At 38.4% G+C, this 18195-nt stretch overlaps 1 protein-coding gene and 1 long non-coding RNA gene across 3 annotated transcripts in view; one reads left to right on the top strand and one right to left on the bottom strand.

The window, feature by feature from the left end:
- The window catches only part of SPOCK1 (SPARC (osteonectin), cwcv and kazal like domains proteoglycan 1), a 270064-nt gene that overhangs the window by 22713 nt on the left and 229156 nt on the right, over positions 1–18195 (top strand). The gene's annotated exons all lie outside the window — the stretch shown is intronic.
- LOC135280447 (uncharacterized) lies at positions 1350–6331 on the bottom strand. Of its 2 annotated transcripts, none has more exons than XR_010347385.1 (4): positions 6176–6331; positions 5493–5572; positions 2666–2831; positions 1350–1534 (listed from the first exon to the last, which is right to left on the bottom strand). It is a non-coding gene; the product is annotated as an uncharacterized LOC135280447 (long non-coding RNA). The 2 variants fall into 2 exon arrangements; XR_010347384.1 differs by lacking the exon at positions 1350–1534 and adding an exon at positions 1844–2148 and having other exon boundaries at positions 2474–2831.

Raw genomic sequence — 18195 nt, 5'->3', positions numbered from 1 at the left:
GGTCCCACTCAAGTCAGTTAAATTTACCTCTTGCGGGGTCATGTTTTCCACATGAAGATATTAAATACTACACATTAATTTAAAGCTTCTTTCCCTCAAAAGACAAGAAAACAATCCTATCAGAAGAAGCCCATTTTTCTGAAATATGTCTGTACTTTGCTTTCTAACTCAGTAGCTTCAAGCAAAAAATGAAGAGGTATAGGCCAAAAAAAATATCATTTCAAGTCAGAACACAAGAAAGCTGTTTCAAGTGGCCTTTAGCATTTGTTCTCTAGCACAATCCAGGTAATAGAAGAGTCCCAAAGCACACACTCATATATGTCATGTCCAATACTGTTACAATATAAACTAAAAAATCATGGAAATAGTAACAGCTTCTAAATAGAAGAGGGGGAGAAAAAAAATTCAAACCTTGAGCTATCTTAATGTCTTGCTTTGTATTTAGTTTATAATGTGTGCTAAATGCGTAAGGGGGTGTGAGGATTATGTTTTAGCAGTTAAAATCTGTTTAAATTTGCAGGTCTGATCTAAAGGATTTCTGGTATTTCTGCTCAATCACTCTGTGTATCTGTTCAGTCATTTCAGATACAGGCAGTCTTCTCTATTGATTTCATTCCCTGTGATACTGCATTTGATAAGGCAATTTTTCCTGCTAGCATTTCATCTGATAACCTACTAAATGTGCCCCAAATAAAGTACTTTGCCCTGCTTCAGTTTGCATCCAAACTGGATTAGAGTATTAAAGCCAGAATTTGATTGAACTATTGGTATTCTTCATAGTCAGCTCCCAAACTTCCCTTGGAAAAGTTTGGCATGGGAAATGTGAAGCTTTACATCAGGCTTCCTTGTGTTCTACTCAGGTATATGCAATACAAGTTTATCTTTCTAATCTTCTTAAAAATAAGTGTATATACATTCAGATGTGTAGGGCATATTGCACAAAAATAGTTTTGTAATGTCAGTGACTCATATCAAGAATCATTCTCTTGAACTTTAACTGTGAGAAATGTGCAAATACACTGTTTTGTTTTTATCTCGTTGTGGGTATGACTGGAAAATAATGTAAAAAAGAACTGTAAAGTAAAAAGCTTTTCATTCTTGTGTCTTCTGGAAATTCTTGTCATGTGTTTGGCTTATTTGTGAGGACTTAAAATTCCTTGCTCAGGTTTCCTTCTTCTGCTGCTGCTTTATGTGAATTCTTACTCACAAGAGCAAGATGTTGCCAGTGACAGGAGCTTGCCAATGTGACTGAAATGGTTACATTGGACCAACGGAGCTACATTTGATTTCAACAGTTGAACAAAATAACGTAGTGATGAGAGGTTTATAGTCAGAAAACATGAATTCAGTCACTTTACTGGACATCAGCAGCAAGGGAGGATGATAAAAAAATAAACAGCTGCACATTCTTCCCTCCCTACTCAGTGTGTCACTACGCAGTGTGGGAGCAATGCACTCAGGTTTGGGCTGTGTAGCACTTCTGGTGGATGGCTCCAAATACCAGCACTTGGATTTCACTGGGAGACTGGGAGCCCTAGGGAAGGAGAGGATCGTGTCAAGAAAATGGACAGGATGGCTGTTCCTCATTTATTGATCTTAACTAGATCTACCTCCATAGGCAATAGCACACTTACTCTAGATTAGATTTTTATTTTGAAGTAGTTACTTAGTAATCTATCAGAGAAGATTTTTATTTTCCAATTAAATATTAGCATTGATGTTAATGAATGATGCTACAGTATTTTGAAACACCTAACTTCTTAATTTTTTCCCTTTTTTCCTTCCTTTCCATATAATTACTCTTTGATTTAAGGTGGCTATTGATTTGTTATACACTCGTCCTTGGTGTAAATAGATAACCCTTAAACATCAGATAAGAGGGCATGAGTGACACTTCCCATTATACAGCTCCTGCTGTCAGTTACCAGAAAACGCTTTGTGCATTGGAAAGGATCCTCCAATGGATTTTCTTTTGTTACAGAAACTCTTTTGTCGTATTTGTTGACAATACTAATGACAATTAGCATGCTTCTCCTTATCAATAGCCAGTGAGGAGCCTGTCCCCAGGGCAGCTGGCATGTTTGTCAGTCCTGGAGATGAGGGTGTAAGTGAATTCTGGCAGGAGGCTGGACCTGGATGGATGCAGCTCTAGCAAGAGGTAATGGAAGGAAATGTCTCACTATTGCAAAGTAAAATCAGATTCTTGCCACTTTGAAGTTCTTTTGGAAAGCCACTGAGGTTGGCAAGGAGAAATCACCAATGACCCAAGACAGAAGGAACTGGTTCCCTTTCCCACAGGATGTTCTTGTCAAAAGTGATCGGTGTTTCATGGGCATTTTCAGGGGACAATAACTCTCCCAGCAAGTTCCCCTGTTGCAGTTAGGGCTGCTGCTGGAGGTAGGATTTTGTTATATGTGAGTGGGAAGCTGGAGTGGGAGTTGCTGTCTGAGTCAGTGACTTACTGACTGGTTACCTGAGAGACCCAGGGCTGCTGCAATTGGCACGGAAAGACTTCTCAGTAAAAAAGCAGAAAGGATGTGTAGCTGACTGCTTTCAGTGAGAGCTCATTGCAAAGTTTGTCACTTTTAGTCTGACATGCTGAGTACTTGCTGACCTTCAGAGGAAATAGCAGAGTTCTTTTTTTTTTTTTTACGGAGATTCTTACTGAAAAACTTTTCCTTGGGAGGGATTTTTCATACACATTTTGCTTCTGCTTCTGATTGTCACATCATGCATGGATGCTGCTGCTTTAGGTGGCTGATTGTGTCATTGGCAATGCTTTCTACAAGGCTCAGAAGAGATGCCCTTTCATGTCTGTCCTTGTGAGTGACCTGCAACAACAAATGGGACACATCAGTAAAATTTAACTCTTACTGTCCATAGTCTGAGGAATTTTACTTTTGATAACACAGCAAACCCTAGAGAAGAATCCAGGTTCATCTGCTAAACGTTTTCTAATGCTCAGGAATCTTAACATAATGCTGATTAATACACTGTGTATTTTCTAGTTTTGCAGAGCATGTCACAAGTAATTGATCTAGGATCACATTTTGCCTTTATTGCCATGCAGCTAGAAATATATACCAGCCACTTAATTAGAGCCAGCTTTAATGAAGATAATGAAAGGAACAGCAGTAAATGGAGCAGAAGCAAGATCTAAGTATTCCTTAGTGCGAGTTACAGGATAAAGGCTTAAAAATATTCTTTCTGGATCCTTGATTGAGGCAATTCTGTTCAAGGTCAGCAGGGTCGAGGTTTCTGCCCCCTATAATGGCCTGTTCTAGTCCAGCAGAGTATTGAATCAGACTGGAGATGTGTGGGGCGTAAGGAGAGTCTCACTGCATCCCTTCTCTTGAATGTGTCTCTGGCTGAAGACTGTGAGATGGGAGAGTTTATCCAAGAGATTTGGTCCTGAGCAACAAACTTTTGTCCAGATAAAAATCTAGCCATACTCAAGGCATACAGGGTTTTTATATTAGAGACACCAAATGAAGAAAATATCAGTTAAAATAAATACATCATCTAGGAATCACTAGAGAGGATCCAGACTGCTACCAACAAACTGTTTGTGGCATCATGTATTATGGCAGAAAATCAAATGTATCAAAAATGCAAATTCAAAGCATAAGAAGCAACATTTAAAATCATTTGCAACAACAGATAGCTGAAGAGAAATAGAACTGTGATTGCTACAGCAGCAAGTGTTTTGCAAGGTTATGGAGCTCCAAGAGGAGAGCAGTAAAGCTGTAATCATTTTTTTTAATCAGAGACAGATTGGCAAGACACAACTCTGAGCCCAAGGGCTCCATAAATGAAACTACAAGGACCCACAAAGTTACTTTAATTTTGAGAGGAGTTTGGGTAAGTGGAAGCATTTTACACATGCATTCAGAAGTGAGAGGATGAATATTCAGTTTGCACTCAACCCTGAATGCTCTGATGGGGTTTGGAGGTGCTCAGGCAATGACCCCTTTAATTTGAGGGCTGAAATCTGCAAGCCATCATCACCGTTGGCCTGTTTTCCTTCCTTTCTTGTTTTAGGTTTTATTTGTTCTGTTTGGGTTGTATTGTGGTTTTTTTCTCTGTTTTTGTTTCTTAAGTCTCCTGTTTTAAATTGTGAATTTAAGTCACAGGTTCTAGGAGTATTTTTTCTTGGTAAGTGATGTGCACTGCCACTGGGTGCATCCAGGGAAAGATGCAAAGTTCATTGGATCTACTAGACAGCACATTGAGTGCAAGCACTTAGAAGATTATAGGGGCTCTAGTTCAGAGTTAATACAGTGTGTTGTTTGTTTAACAATCTATCTGCACATAGAAGAACCCCTCAGAAAATTCTGATGGACTGTGAATTCTTTAGAAAGTGAGCTTAGAACATATAGTAAATTTTTTTCGGGTTTTTTTTTTTTTTTTTTCCTGAGCTGTGCTTTTCACTGCAACAATGACAATTTTCAAAATCTTACAAGAAGGCACCCCCCTGTTACCTTTTGACTTTCATGTAAAATTCTGTTTCATCACAGTGTGCTGTTATTTGCAAGGTTGCTGTGAATTTCTGTTTATTCATTACAGCTGTAGAGTGGAAATAATGATGTATTTGGGAAGTTCAAAATGTGGAGGATGTCACAGAGGAATCTCTGGACTTCTCTAAACCTCACTTGCACTGGATTATTTGAGAAACTTAAGAATATGAGCTGTGGGTGAAAGGAAAGTGAAGAGGGAAGGCTGTCATAAAAAGCACCTCCCCTTTTTATTTCTGGGAAAACTCCTAAGACAAGAAACATTCTTTTGCAGTCAAGTTTGTAAAAAATGCACCATGGAAGTGATAGTGTTGTGGCAGAGATATTCTGAGATTAAGAAAAATATTCAATTTTTCATCCTGATATGTTGAATTAATGCGTAAATATTTTGTTGATTTGCAATGTATTTTCACACTGTAACACATTAAAATAAAGATTGATTCCCATTTTATTTAGAGGTCATTATGAATTCCTTTAAAAACAATGCATGGATCAGCAAATTCTTGGTTTACTTGTAGCATACTTGTAGGCTACCATCTGTAAGTCTTACTAGATCTGTTTAATTAGATTTCCATGCAGCATCTGTAGCAGTGAAAGATGCAAATAATTAAGCATCATGATTTCTTGTGTATTATAGATGTCACACAACTAGTTGCTGCAGACCAGATAATTCCTTTTGTAATTGGAATTTCTGTCATTAGTTGCTCCCTCATTTACAGCAATTAGAACTTTGTAAATAATTTTATATAATTTGGTTCACTTTGAATCACCTTTTGCTATAGGTTACTTTTTTTTTCTTCTGATATATCTTACTCTCTTTTTCTTTTCTGTTGCACTGATATATCTTACTCTCTTTTTCTTTTCTGTTGCATTTTATGCTTTCCCTAAACTGACTTATTATTCCTTTATCAAAGCAGCTGAAATAAGTGTGGTCAGTGAGAAGAAACAGAAACAGATCTGTTGTGGCCCAGATGTTACCTGAGTCAGGTTCATCCCAAAGTGTTCCTTGCTCCTGCAAAGACTGGAATTTCTAAATGCATGGCACTAGATGACAATCTCTGTTTCATTAGAAAAAAATTAAAAATTCAAACAGCAACATAGGCAATATTTAGAAGGCTGATATCTGCATTTCAGTGTCTGGTTCAAGGGTTGCTTTTACAGCTGTCAAATTTTTCAGTGCTTATAGATGAAGTCCTTTAAGTATTCAAATGTGACCTTCTGGGGGTCTCACTGCATGGCAGCTGCTGCCAGAATCTGAGCACCAGTGCCCGGCAGATTTCACCTAGATTTCATTTTGATTTCTACTTTCAGAATTTTGGAAAATAGTTGAAAATTTAAGTAAGATGTACTGTAAATGTTCTAAAGCTAAAAGGCAAACAATTCCCTTCAGATAATATCTAGACATCATTTTGAAGTCCCTTAGGTGACAGTTTGATTTCCAGATTTCTGTGACTTTGTGGTTTATGAAAATTAAATTCATATAATTGAAAATAACAAGGTTAAACCACAGAAGTCTGTGGAAGATATCAGTTGACTGTGTTGTTTATTTGGTCAAGCACTGACATTTGAGGATTAGCATTTTTTTTTTTCAAGAGTGATCTTTTTGATAAAGCCACTACATGAAATTAAAAAATTGGCACCAGATTTTCCTTTGCACTGACACTGAGCTTCAGATGTTGTCCCTGCCCTTAAAATGAGTCCTTGAAAGACCAGGTGCTTTGATCCCATTCTTGGAGAGGACCACAAAGCTTCCTCACTGTTCCTGAGGTGACTTAACATGTCCACAGAACTGAAAATGTACTCAACACCCTTAATAAGGCTGGAACACTGGAAAGCATTGCTCTTACACCTCATGCTTTCGCTGAAGTCACAAAGGGTGTTTCTACTTTGGGAATCTGAAGCAGAGAGATGATATAACTTTTGGGTTTGACATTTTACTGGGTGAAGGGCACAGCCACAAATAGAATTCAGGTCTTTGCGGTGTGATCCTGCTCTCTACTTGAGCCTACTGTTATACAGGCTTTGCTGACCCAGCTGCAAGCAAATTTGGGGACAGACAAATTTTACTTTACTTGTATATGTTCTTCATGCAACTGCAATTAATGCATTTTTCTTTCAGTTAATGAAAGCCTCTGTACTTGCATCCTATGTTAAGTGACAATTCTGTCAAGCAATGTAAGATTTGCATTGGGACTGCCCTCATGTGGGAAATGTTGCATTTATTGAGTGTTTATTACAAATTCCTTGCTGTAATGGAAAATTAGGGAGCATGGGGAACATGATGAATAGGTATAAAAGAAGGACTCAGGCAAGTTTCCTTACTGTAGGTGAGGAAACACTGACCAGCTCCTGAGAATTGCCGCTGAACACTTGGAAGGCAGTTCCAGTGGGTGGGGGAGACTGACTGTCCAACTGATCAAAGCTGAAAAGACACTGCTACCTTGGCAAGATACTGATTGTAATATAGAAACTTGGCACTGGATTCTGCAGTTTCATGACTTGTGAGCAAAACAAAGGTGCAGTGGGATCAAAAACACCAATGTGCTCAATAGCTTTGATTTCCAGGGCAGGCTGTTGAATAAAAAGGTTAAGACAGTTTTATAAATGGCAATATCACTGGCTTGGTTCTTGTTGTATAGGCCAGACATTAATCTCACGCCATGGGGAGCATTTGTGCAGCAGTCCCAACACAGTTCTTTTGTAACCGTTCTGTCTTTTCCAGTGATTAATGAATTTAGAATTAATCTGTTATTACCACTGGGAATTGAGTGGAATCAGGCATATACAAGTTATTAGTTTCCAAAACATTTCTGAACTAGGGATTATTTGTCTTTTGAGGGGTCATTTTATTCTTTCATTGTTTATTTTAAATATGTTGCATATGATTTATTGTGATTTATGGAACTGACAAAGACTGAATTGTTTGGAATACAATGAGTAAGTTTGTCTATCCATTGAATAGCAGCTTTTGTTGGAAATAAACTATTGTGTTTCAGGTTGCTTCTTAAGTGTAATGTTCCTTTTTTCTTCTTATGGCATTTACTTAATGATTTACAGATTTATTTTTGTAGTAGTTTTTTTTAAATCTTGTAAGTAAGCAACTCAGGTTCTAACTCTATCTTTTTCTATTGCTTACAATTCTGTTCAACCCAGTGTACAGGAGGATTTAAAATACTCAGTCTAAGTCTCTCTCATTGTTTTTAAGTGTAACTTCACTGAAATAATGAGAGATTAATAAAACCCCAAAGTATAATACTAAAATGCAGTTCTGTTGAATTAGGCTTGGCTATTAGCCAAAAATCTGCTGATAAAACTCCAATCTTGCATCTGCAGAATGAATTAAACCAGGTATTTTTCAGGGGCTCAAAAGACTCTGTGTTTTCCTGAAATTGTAATATGCTTTATTATTATTGTATATTTCTGAATTTTCTGGACTCACACAGATTTTTCATTATTAATATGGGTTCTCTTTTAGCATATAAAAAGAACTTCATGAAACTTCATGTGAATGTCAGCTGGCAAGTAGCAGCACTCCAGCCATAATATGAAAGCCTTTGAATGCACAGAAAAAGCTGATGTTCACTGGCATGAAAAGAACATCCATAACAGTTTAGCCTATATCTCTTAATCCTAATGAATTGTTACAGAAGTTACTGAAAGGTAACTGCATGTTTTTCCAGCAGTGGCTTAAAGGAAAATATTGATCAGCATGGATGATGTAATGTAGTATATTAAGACTTTTGGCATGTTCTAAGCTTTAGGCTGGTTTGCTTATACCATGGTTTTAGCAGCATTCAGGCAAATAACAAAAATTAAGATCAATAAAAGCATTAGAAATAAATGTTATTCTCTTGGGTGAAGTAATCCATTGTGCTGCACCTGAACAAAGCCCAGGTTTGCAATAAAGTTAATTTATAAGCATGCTGGGCTGATTGATAGAGGAGTTGTCTCAGATATCCTGTCTTTAATATTAGAAAATCAATTCTATGGATGGGCTTGCATAGAAAAGGAACTTGTGATATGGGAATTCCCAATAGTGCTGTAGAAACACAGTGCTGTCTTCTGACCAGCCTGTGCCATTGTACTGTGTATTTCAGAAGATATTTGGTTTATATGCAGTTCAGCAATAACACTTTTGCATCTAAGGAGCCAGAAGAGATCCAGTTTTTGGAACTGGGGGCAAACATCTCTTAAAGAAGTGGCAGTTACTGACTCCTGTAGGGAGCAGTTGCTGAGGTGGTTGAGCCCAGATGTCCAGGCAAATGCCTGCAAGGCACATTCTTGGAAGTAATGGGCCATGAGGGCAGTCCCAGAAATTTGCTGCACGTCACAGACTGTGACATCTGACAGACATCTGACAAATGTCTGTTGCTTATTTCTGTATATATTAGGCATTAATAATTCACATATGTGAAGAGCTGTGTATCTCTGCTTTGCCTGGGAGGTTGGCTCTGGAAAAGCCAGATACCTAGAGGACCCTCAGATAGAATTTCTTCTTGTTTCTGGTGAGATAGGGGAGGGGAGAGACAAGAGGCAGGGGCTGCATGAACTATTGATGATTCCTTATAGCTGAAATTTGTTGTTGTTGCTGAGTGGTTGCATGAGCAGTTGTGATGCCCGTGACTCCTGCTGAGCTGTGCTCTGTGGGAGTTGAGACATGGTGTTCTTTTTCAGTGGATGTGGCTGTCAATTGCTAAGCTTGATGCTTATGTAAAGTATGGCTTTTCAATATTAGGGCAGGTTTTTTTTGTTTTTTTTTTTTTCTCTTTGTATGATAGCAGTGCAGTTCTTCGAGGCTGATGGTTTGTCATCTTTATGTAACCATTTCAAGTTGGTTGAGGTTTTTCTTTGTAGTTATTTCTCTGAAGGGAGAGTCAGGAGTATTGTCAGGAGACTGTCTGCCAGTGGTCAGCTCTGGTATCACTCACATGTCCAGTGTTTCCTGTGTTGGGATGCTGGAGGGCTGAATCAGGCTGTCAGGACAGGCAGGTGGGGGGCTCTGCTCTAATACCCTGATCAAAGGGCCTGTGCTTTTGCTGAGTTTAGCCATCAAACAGCAGCATTCTCGTGGCAGAGAGCTTGCATGGGCTGTTTGGGTGACTGATGGGGTTGAAGGGGAGAGGAAGGCAAAACGATGCTTTCCAGCACGGTTCGTTGGGCAGAGGCAATGGTGTGAACCCTGACAGACAAGAGACCAGCTCTCTGTGAGCAGTCTGCCTCAGGAGCACTGAATTTCCTAAAAGACTATAAATTAAAATTGTTCTATTGCTTTGGTGGGTAGGAGAGAAGCCTAAGATTAGATGAACTACATTGTGTTATTCTGAAATAATGTTCTATAATGTTTTGTTCTATTTAGTGGGAGATGCACCTGTATAGGAAGATAACAGTAATTTCAAACCCTGATCACAGGCTCCTTGAAGGAGTGCAGGTTCTGTTGTCTGTGGTTCAGTAAAATAAATGGCCCCATTGAGGATATTTCTCTGAAATCTGTTCATTAGGAGTATGAGAATTGCTAAATGTTTTTGCAAACAGGGAAAATGGAACTGCTGTAACATTTCAGATAGGCAGGACACAGACCAGGAAGGAGCAGAGGAATAAGTTACCACATTACCACATGTGTGGACAGAGACATGAAAGCCTCATCTACCTTCACATTTGAATCAGTGCAAGAATGGAACCTGCTCTGCCTTCACTCAGCAGTACTGTTCTATATTGTTTCTCTATCATTGTTTCAGTATGTTTGATGGGGTAAAAGACCTTAAAAATAAAAAATAAATATTTTCATTGAAATGAGAAAATACTTGGATTCATTGAAATTCTGGACTTTCAGTTGTTCTGTCTCTCAGATTGCAGTGCACTACTTTTTGTTCAGAATACCTTATTATAGCATTTAAAATAACAAATAAATGTAAGTAGTTTATTGTAATATTAGTCATATCATTGGATGACTTGGTTTGATTTATATAGTGCAAGCTAAAGGGTTGCTGTCATGTGCCCATAGATGCATTTCTAGTCATGCTGTTTGATGTACAGCACAGCTGCTACTGTGTTACTGAGTTTTCCATATAAGTCAAATCAGTTTCTGCCATGTACAGCCTGATTAATCAGCCTGTACACAAAACTGAAACCAGGCTGTAACAAAAATATGCCATCCTAACCCATGACTGGACTGAAGAATATTTTTTTTCTAGTTTTTATCTAAGGACTGGAGTAGCAACTGCAGGTTTGAAGTGTGACTTGTGCTGTGTTAAAGCCATCCATCTGTATAGATGCAAGTTTTATTCCACTCTCTTGGCTGTTTTGGACCCATTATGGGGGTGATTTCCCAAAGAAGGCAAACATGCAGGTATCTCAGTCATGACACTGAGCAGCTCACAGAGGAGGTGTGGCTCCATCAAGAAGGTGCGAGGCAGGGATTTAGAAAACTTGTTTTCAATTTACATCCCATCATGTTTCCTGTGTGACCAAAGGCACTAAATTACAGTATATCCCAGCTTCCTGGGCAAACACCCTTGGAGTGGGCACCTGCCTGTAAGGGTGTACAGACCATACAGTGGCATTTGTGTGGCTTGCAATGTCACCGTGTTATGGCCCCATAAATACCTTAGATAAACCTAGGAGGTTCTTAGTACTTAGAGTGCTTTAGGAAATGGTTTCCTCAGGCTGTGATTGACTCTAATTCTCTGGAGAATTCAGTTTTTCCATAAGCTAAAATATCACATATTAAAACTGCTAGGACTTTTCCCTGACCTTTCCTTTCCATACTTGCTTCTCATTATTCCAGTGTTCCCTGTTTATCATTCCATAGTTAGCTGAAACAATTGTGGTTCCAGCAGGAACACCTGCAGTGATTAACTGAAGAGCCATATGTTGGCTCAGCAGGGCAAAGTCACCTATAAACTATTTAATTTTTTTTTTTTTTTGGATGGGGAGGACAGACTTTACTTTCAGGAAGCAACTTATATGGGAGGGTGGTGAAAATGCCTCTCCAAGGGAACTGGCATCAGTGTCCATATTGCTAGGCAAGCAGTACAATCATGTTTCAGTCTTGGTTTTTCATTACAGATTTCTGCCAGGCTGGTGATCTTTCAGGCTTTAATAGAGCAAAAGATACCGTTTAAATGCAATTCATCTGATCTAACCTGAGCAGGCTGCACTATACTTGTACTTCAGCCAAGTGGTTACACTTGTTTTGCAGCCACTGGAGTGAAACGGACAATTAATTTCGGATGTGGTTCATCTGACCTAATTTGGATAGCTGTGTTAGCATGAGATGAATGGAGCCTGCTTCAGCTTACTGGCTAAAGGAAACCTAGACACCAGCTCAGAGAGATCCTGGTCAATATTCAGGTGTATTCTGATACAGAATCTTTCTATACTTTAAGCTCAATCAACACATAGTCCTGAGTGGAACAAGAGTTTTCTTATGAAAATAGCACTAAACCTTACCAAGTCAGTATCTTTGGGCTGCATAGTTTTTAACTTTCCTGTAGATATTATAGAACATAGTGAGTGCAGCTGGGGTACTCAAGGCAGTCGGCAGCATGGAAGAGACTGGTGCCAGGTTATAATTCTAATAAATCTTGTATTTAATATGCTGTAGTGATCTTCTCTTGGAAACATAAATAATTTACTTATTTTGCAAAAGGGGACAAAGAAATGTACAACTCCAGTGGGAAAAGTGAAAGAATGTGGCCTTCTCTTTACAGTAATAGGATATTCTTAACAAGTAGGGCACAGAAGGAAATGTATTGGGAAGGGAACAGAAATAAAACATTTTCTTCTCTGTTATGCCCTGGTGACCCATAGGTTTTCTGGTACAGATATACACAGGAACTTGGCATGTAAAAATGGACTTAATTTTCCACTCTAGAGCACAGAGGGAAATGACATTCTATGAGGTGTGGGGTTCACCTGTTGATGAGCTGCGGTGAGTACTGCCAGCTGATAACTTATCTGCAGTTCAGAGGGGCTGCATTCACTCTTTCCAAGGCGTGACTGAAGCAGCAGAGCAAGAATCTGAGAGTGCCCAAGAACTGCAGAGCTAAAGACCCTGCACGTGTGGAGAAGGCAGTGGTAATGTGGACTTCTGGAGTGAGCCTCAAAGTCCAGAGCTGAGATGGCAGGGCAAGGGGACAGTGCTGCTCCAAGGAGATCATGGATGGGGAGGGCAGGACACAGCCTTACCCTTGAGGGGGAAGATTATCCAGTTGGGATGTGAATATGAACTTCAGGACTGCACCTTTTTCACTGTCAGTTCTCCCCTGTTTTGCTGATTTGAAGGTGTTGTCCATGGCCAAGCTACTTCTGGGACACATCAGGTGACAACTTTGTTCAGATAATACTACATTGCATTCTGAAAGCAAAGTAGCTCTAAAATTAAAGACTGTACCTGCTGGCTTTTCCTCATTTATATGGTAATGCCATTTGGGGGAAAAAAGAATCTTTGGTATTTTCATGGATTTTTTCAGAATTAAAAGAATAGATTAGAAATGAGAAGCTGAGTTAGAAAAATATACTTTAAAAAGAAAAGGAGGGTGAAAAGTGGAATTCATTAATGTTATAATCTTTCTGTTCACGTGCTTTGTAAACATGAAGTTTTATGGTCATGTTCCATATTTCTGCACCATCTGGAGAGTAAGACTTCCAGAGCAAAAGTTTTTTTTCTTATTTTCATCAGTGCATCAGAAGTTTGTTTTAAATGCTTCAGGAAGAGCAGTTTTCTGACATAATGAACTTGAAAGTGGGTGTTGACAGAGTCCCCCATTTGTCTAATAAGTACAGCTCCATAATACACTATATGCATTTGCTGCTGAGAATTTCAGAAATTTGGGTTTCTAATGTGCAGGATGGTATTTAAAAAGTCACTAACCTCTACTTAGGACATTACATGCTCTTTAACAAATTATTTCACTATTTCAAATTCCACATGAAAAAACGAACACACTTTATCTTAAAATGTTTTTAACTAGAATCCTTGTTCTAGTGTATTCCGCTCCAAGTTTTTCTGAATGTGTGGTTATATGTTTGCATTAAGAAAAAATAAATATTAATTGCAAAAATAATTTGGTTAGTGTTATAATGTAAATTAGATGAATAATTAATCAGAAATAGCCATTCAGAAGTTGTTCTTCTGGAGAGGGCCAGCAAAGCATTAGCACAGAGCAGTGTGCTGGTATAAAAATGCTCAATTGAACACGTTCCACCACACCACCAAGGACACTTAGACATTCCAAAGTTAAATCTAACCAAATCAGTGGGTATACAGGTCAGCTGGTTTGTCTTTGAGGCTTGTTCAATTCTTCAGAATTAGCATAACAATCTAAAAGTATTTTTAGAATTAAGTTAGTTGCAGCTTGAGTGCCTGAAGACTCACTATGTGTGTAACAGCACCAGATGCTTGCAGAAGAGATCCTTCCTTTCAGGTCAATATTTTCTTTTTAATGTCCTAGTCCTAGAGTTACTTAGTTACATTTGACTCTCATCTTGTATGTATTTCAAGACTGTGTAGAAAAAGTTAGGAAACCACAAGTTGGAAGCTGCTAGGCTCACACATTTATTTTTCTTAATGCAGTAATCTGTAATTAAAAATATTTTTTGTGATTCTTTGTGAATCACTTTTTTATTTGGTAGCAGCTTCTCTCTTGTTCTCTGAATGTTTGGAGTTATTAATGCTCAAAGTACTCTCTGCTGGCACATAAAATATTTTTCATGAGACAGTGGGACTGCCTTATCTGTTATATTGCATGTAGCATCAGGAAGCCAAGGAATTAAAAATTTGGAGGCCTTTTGTAAAAGTCTTGTTGGATGCTCCTTGTATCGACAATCAGAGCATGTTGGGGGCCAGACTGTTTTGAAAAAGTTTGTTGTACTCTCCTTAATATCAAATGCAAAGGGAGCCAGGTGGGACTAATGTCATATTGCAGTTAAAAATTTAAATCCACAGCCCAGAAACTGAGAGGAAGAGTTGGAAATCACATAATCTGAAAAAAAGTTTCAGTAGGACCATTAACAGTCTGGGGCTGCTGTACCAGGTAGGAAGGGAATTCCCTGGAGACAAAGGTCATTTTTTGTATCTCTAGGAGTTCTGTCCTTATCTCACAATGCATGTTTCCAAACTCTGTTATTCTGACAGGAAAACCTCATTCTAAATGGACAGAATGACTTGGAGGAAAATTTGAGGAGGAGGTTTCCCTACTTAGGGAACCATCTGGTTCACAGTTGGAAGCTTCCTGCTCTACTCTCTTTTGTCTTTAGCTGCAGTGACTGTTCTAAATGTGTCCCAACACTGTACATCTGACAGCTACTGTAAACCAGACAGAATATAGATGTGTGAAACTGCTCTCGGAATTTTGACTTTTTGATCAAAATATTTATTTTTAAAGTACTATTTAAGAGTATATTAGATGGCATTAATTTAATGATTCTGCATTTTAGATTATTTTTTAACAACATTGTACCACCCTGAAGTATTCCTGTGGATAATTTTCTCCTCTTTACATTCAAGAGATTTGCTTCAACACTCTTGAAGTCACAAAAGTAGCATCCTTACCATTGTGAGCAGTATTACTAAAGCTGCCAGCTGATTACTTACTGCTGAATATAATGGATAAAAAAACCCCAGAAAGTACTTGTAAAAAACATTCCAATTGCTTCTGTGCAGCTCTTCACCATCTTAAATAGCCTTTGAATGTCTCCAAAAGCTGTGTGTGATTTCCTATTTTCTTGTCTGCTGCAATTGTATGGATTTAAATTTTTTTAAAAGTGCTGTGTGTAATGACAATGAATTATAACCAGTGAGTGAGGGGAGTCCACCACAACTTAGCCTTTTTTTCCAGCATAACAGATGAAAACCTTTGTTTGTGTGGTCAACAAATAGAGCTGTTTGGCTCTCTCATGCTCTCTCACTCTCTTTGTTGGATTGTGGCCAAGAAAATAATAGTTTAAAATATTTTCCTTAAAAGCAAAGTGGAGATCAAAAAGCAGCTTTATAACAGGTCAGACACGTTGAGAGTTCTGTGCTTGGTGCTCAGTCACTCCAGAGAGCCGTGGTGAGATCCTAGAGCAGGTACAGCAGGACAAGAATGATGTCTGCAGAGGGACAGCTTCAGCACAAGCTTTAGAAACCCTACAGTTCTTAGGATATTACAGCTGGAATCAAAGTCTTCCAAGACAGAAATCCCAAACTCACTGGGGAGCTGAACAGTATGAGTAAGTTAGTTGTAATTACCAGATGTGGATATCATGAAAATGAGAAGGGAGTGAAGTGTTTGCTGGCAGCTGACAGCCCTGGTTTGAGGACTTCAGGAGAATTCTGTCTTGTGGTCTATTTCTGTTGCACCATCTGAACAGGTGTAAGTGATGGATTTCTGATTTGAGTTACAAAATTATCAATCCCTGTTCACAATAGGGCTTTAGACACCAGGTACCCTCTAGATTTGTTCAAGTATTGTTCAGAAGAGTCGACTGAACCTGGAACTGACTCCACTTCCTTCATGACCAGTTACTGCCCTTGCATCTTCCATAATGACTTCTCTATGGATCACTTGCTGCAGTTGCACTAGACTTTAATAAATTCAATCTAGAAAAAGCAGAATAATTGTAAATACTTCTCAGGGTCAGTTTAGTGAGTAAAAGTGAATTTCCTAGTTCAGTTTCTATATTTGAAGAGGGGAAATCAGTTTTAGTGAACCCAAAACTTGATAGGGGACATTGCTTTATTTTTTAGAAAGTCTATACACACTGTAAATTAAAAACCCCTCTTACTGACAGAACAGTAAACTCATTTTTTCTGTCAAAAGCTGCTTTGTTTTTTGGTTTTTTGGTTTGCTTTTTGGTTTTGGGAGAGGGGGTTGGTTTTTGTGTTTTTTTGTAATTTTTGGTGTGGTTGTTTTGGTTTTTTTTTTGGTAGTTTTGTCCTGATGACTTTTACAGCTTGTCAGAAGGAGGGAGAGAATTAATGCCAGGGATGCACATTTTCCACTGGACTCCATAAATGTCTTGAACATGAGGATGCTCACCTTGTGTAGCTTCAGCTCAGCACCACAGGAACACCTTCTCTAAAGCCATTGGAATGGAGCCTTTGTGTTCTCTGGTGGCTGAAATTCAACCAGTTGTTCAGGCAATTCATTCATGTACAGCCAGGCTGGTAAATGGTAGGCTTGGAAGACAGGCTGCCTGTGAAGTGAAATAATAATAAACCTCAGATTATTACAGTTTAATAATTTTTTTTCCTCCATTCATTGCTTCTGGCCTACATTTGGCTGGTAGGATATGAGAAACTATCAAATTTATTTATCCTTAATTGTATGGTGGTTGTATTAATAGCACAGTAAGTGCAAAAGAGGGTTTTGGGTAATGCTTTTTAAAAAAATTATCTGAATGGAAATTTTGCCTGGAACTACTGGAATATTATCTAAGAGTGCAGAGGTTGGATGAAAATTTTCATGAATTTGGGGTTTGGTTAAAATGGGATGAAATAGGACTGTTTTGTTTGATGTTTGTGTGAGGCAAAAAAGAATTTTAAAGTAACTTGCAAAAATGATGTTAAGAAAATGCAAGAAGTTCATCATAAATTCAGTGCATAATGTTCCTGCTAACTTGACTGTTGACTGAAGATGAATGGATCTCTACCAAAGCAATTTGTTAGAATGGTTCCTAGAAAAATAAAATTAGATCATTTATGACCAAATAAACATGTCTGTTAGCAGATGTACAGTATTAACGTAGAATTATAGAGTAATATAATTAACTGTATTTTTTTGCTGTGTTTTTAAGTGGCCTGTAGCCATTTATAAGTCAAATTTGTTTGGGGTTTTTCTGCAGTTAATATGTTAAGTGCAGAATTTAGCTGATGCAGTAAAACGGACAAGCTGTTCTGTCTCACTGTGTGTATTTCAATGGGGCTAGAGGCAATTCAGGAATCTATTCTCAACTAATTTCCAGAATTCAGTGGCAGCTCTTGAAAAGTGACTTAGCAGTCCAGTCTCATTCCTACAGTCATCATTACAGTCCCTCTTAAATCTTCCTCTGATGGAACTGAGAATGGAAGCTGCAGCTGAATAATTACAAGTCATTGTAAAAATACCTAGGAGGGGTATATATATAAAGTGGCTTTTAAAAAGTAAAATCTTGTTAGAGCCCATCAGGAAAGCTGAAATAATTTGCATGTTTTTCCAGTAGAATGTGTCACATAACTTCGAAGCATAACTTCTAAAAGTGTATTTATGTTGGCTTGCAATTAAACTGGAAATGTTGATGTAGCTGCAGCCTGTGCTACATGCAAACCATAAACCAGCCTTGGTGTGTGTTGTTCAAGGGGCAATTTAGAAAACTGCTAGTTGAGTATCAGCGTATTGCTGCAAGCTCCATGGGATGTGGGCTGCTCCCAGAACAGGGCAGAACAGTAAATCTGAGGATGCTTCAGAAATACGGAGAAGGCAGCAGCCTCTGGGCATCAGGAGTTATATCCAGAGTCAGGATTTCTGCTCTAACACTTGTAAGGGCCTTTCAGATTTCTCTCTCTTGCAGCACGCCAGGATTTTCTTTGCCATACACCTTTTCACTCAGGAAATTGCCACATGAGCAATAAAACTGATTTCTTCTTTTTGTGCACATATACAAGTAGACCAATGAAGGAAAGCAGGCTCCATGTCTCATATTCCTGTCTGTACCTGGATTT

The sequence above is a fragment of the Passer domesticus genome, chromosome 13 (assembly GCF_036417665.1).
Source record: "Passer domesticus isolate bPasDom1 chromosome 13, bPasDom1.hap1, whole genome shotgun sequence".
In the NCBI taxonomy this organism is placed as follows: Eukaryota; Metazoa; Chordata; class Aves; order Passeriformes; family Passeridae; genus Passer; species Passer domesticus.
The sequence above is the reverse complement of the archived record's forward strand: the minus strand, read 5'-3'. Positions and strand labels throughout refer to the sequence as shown.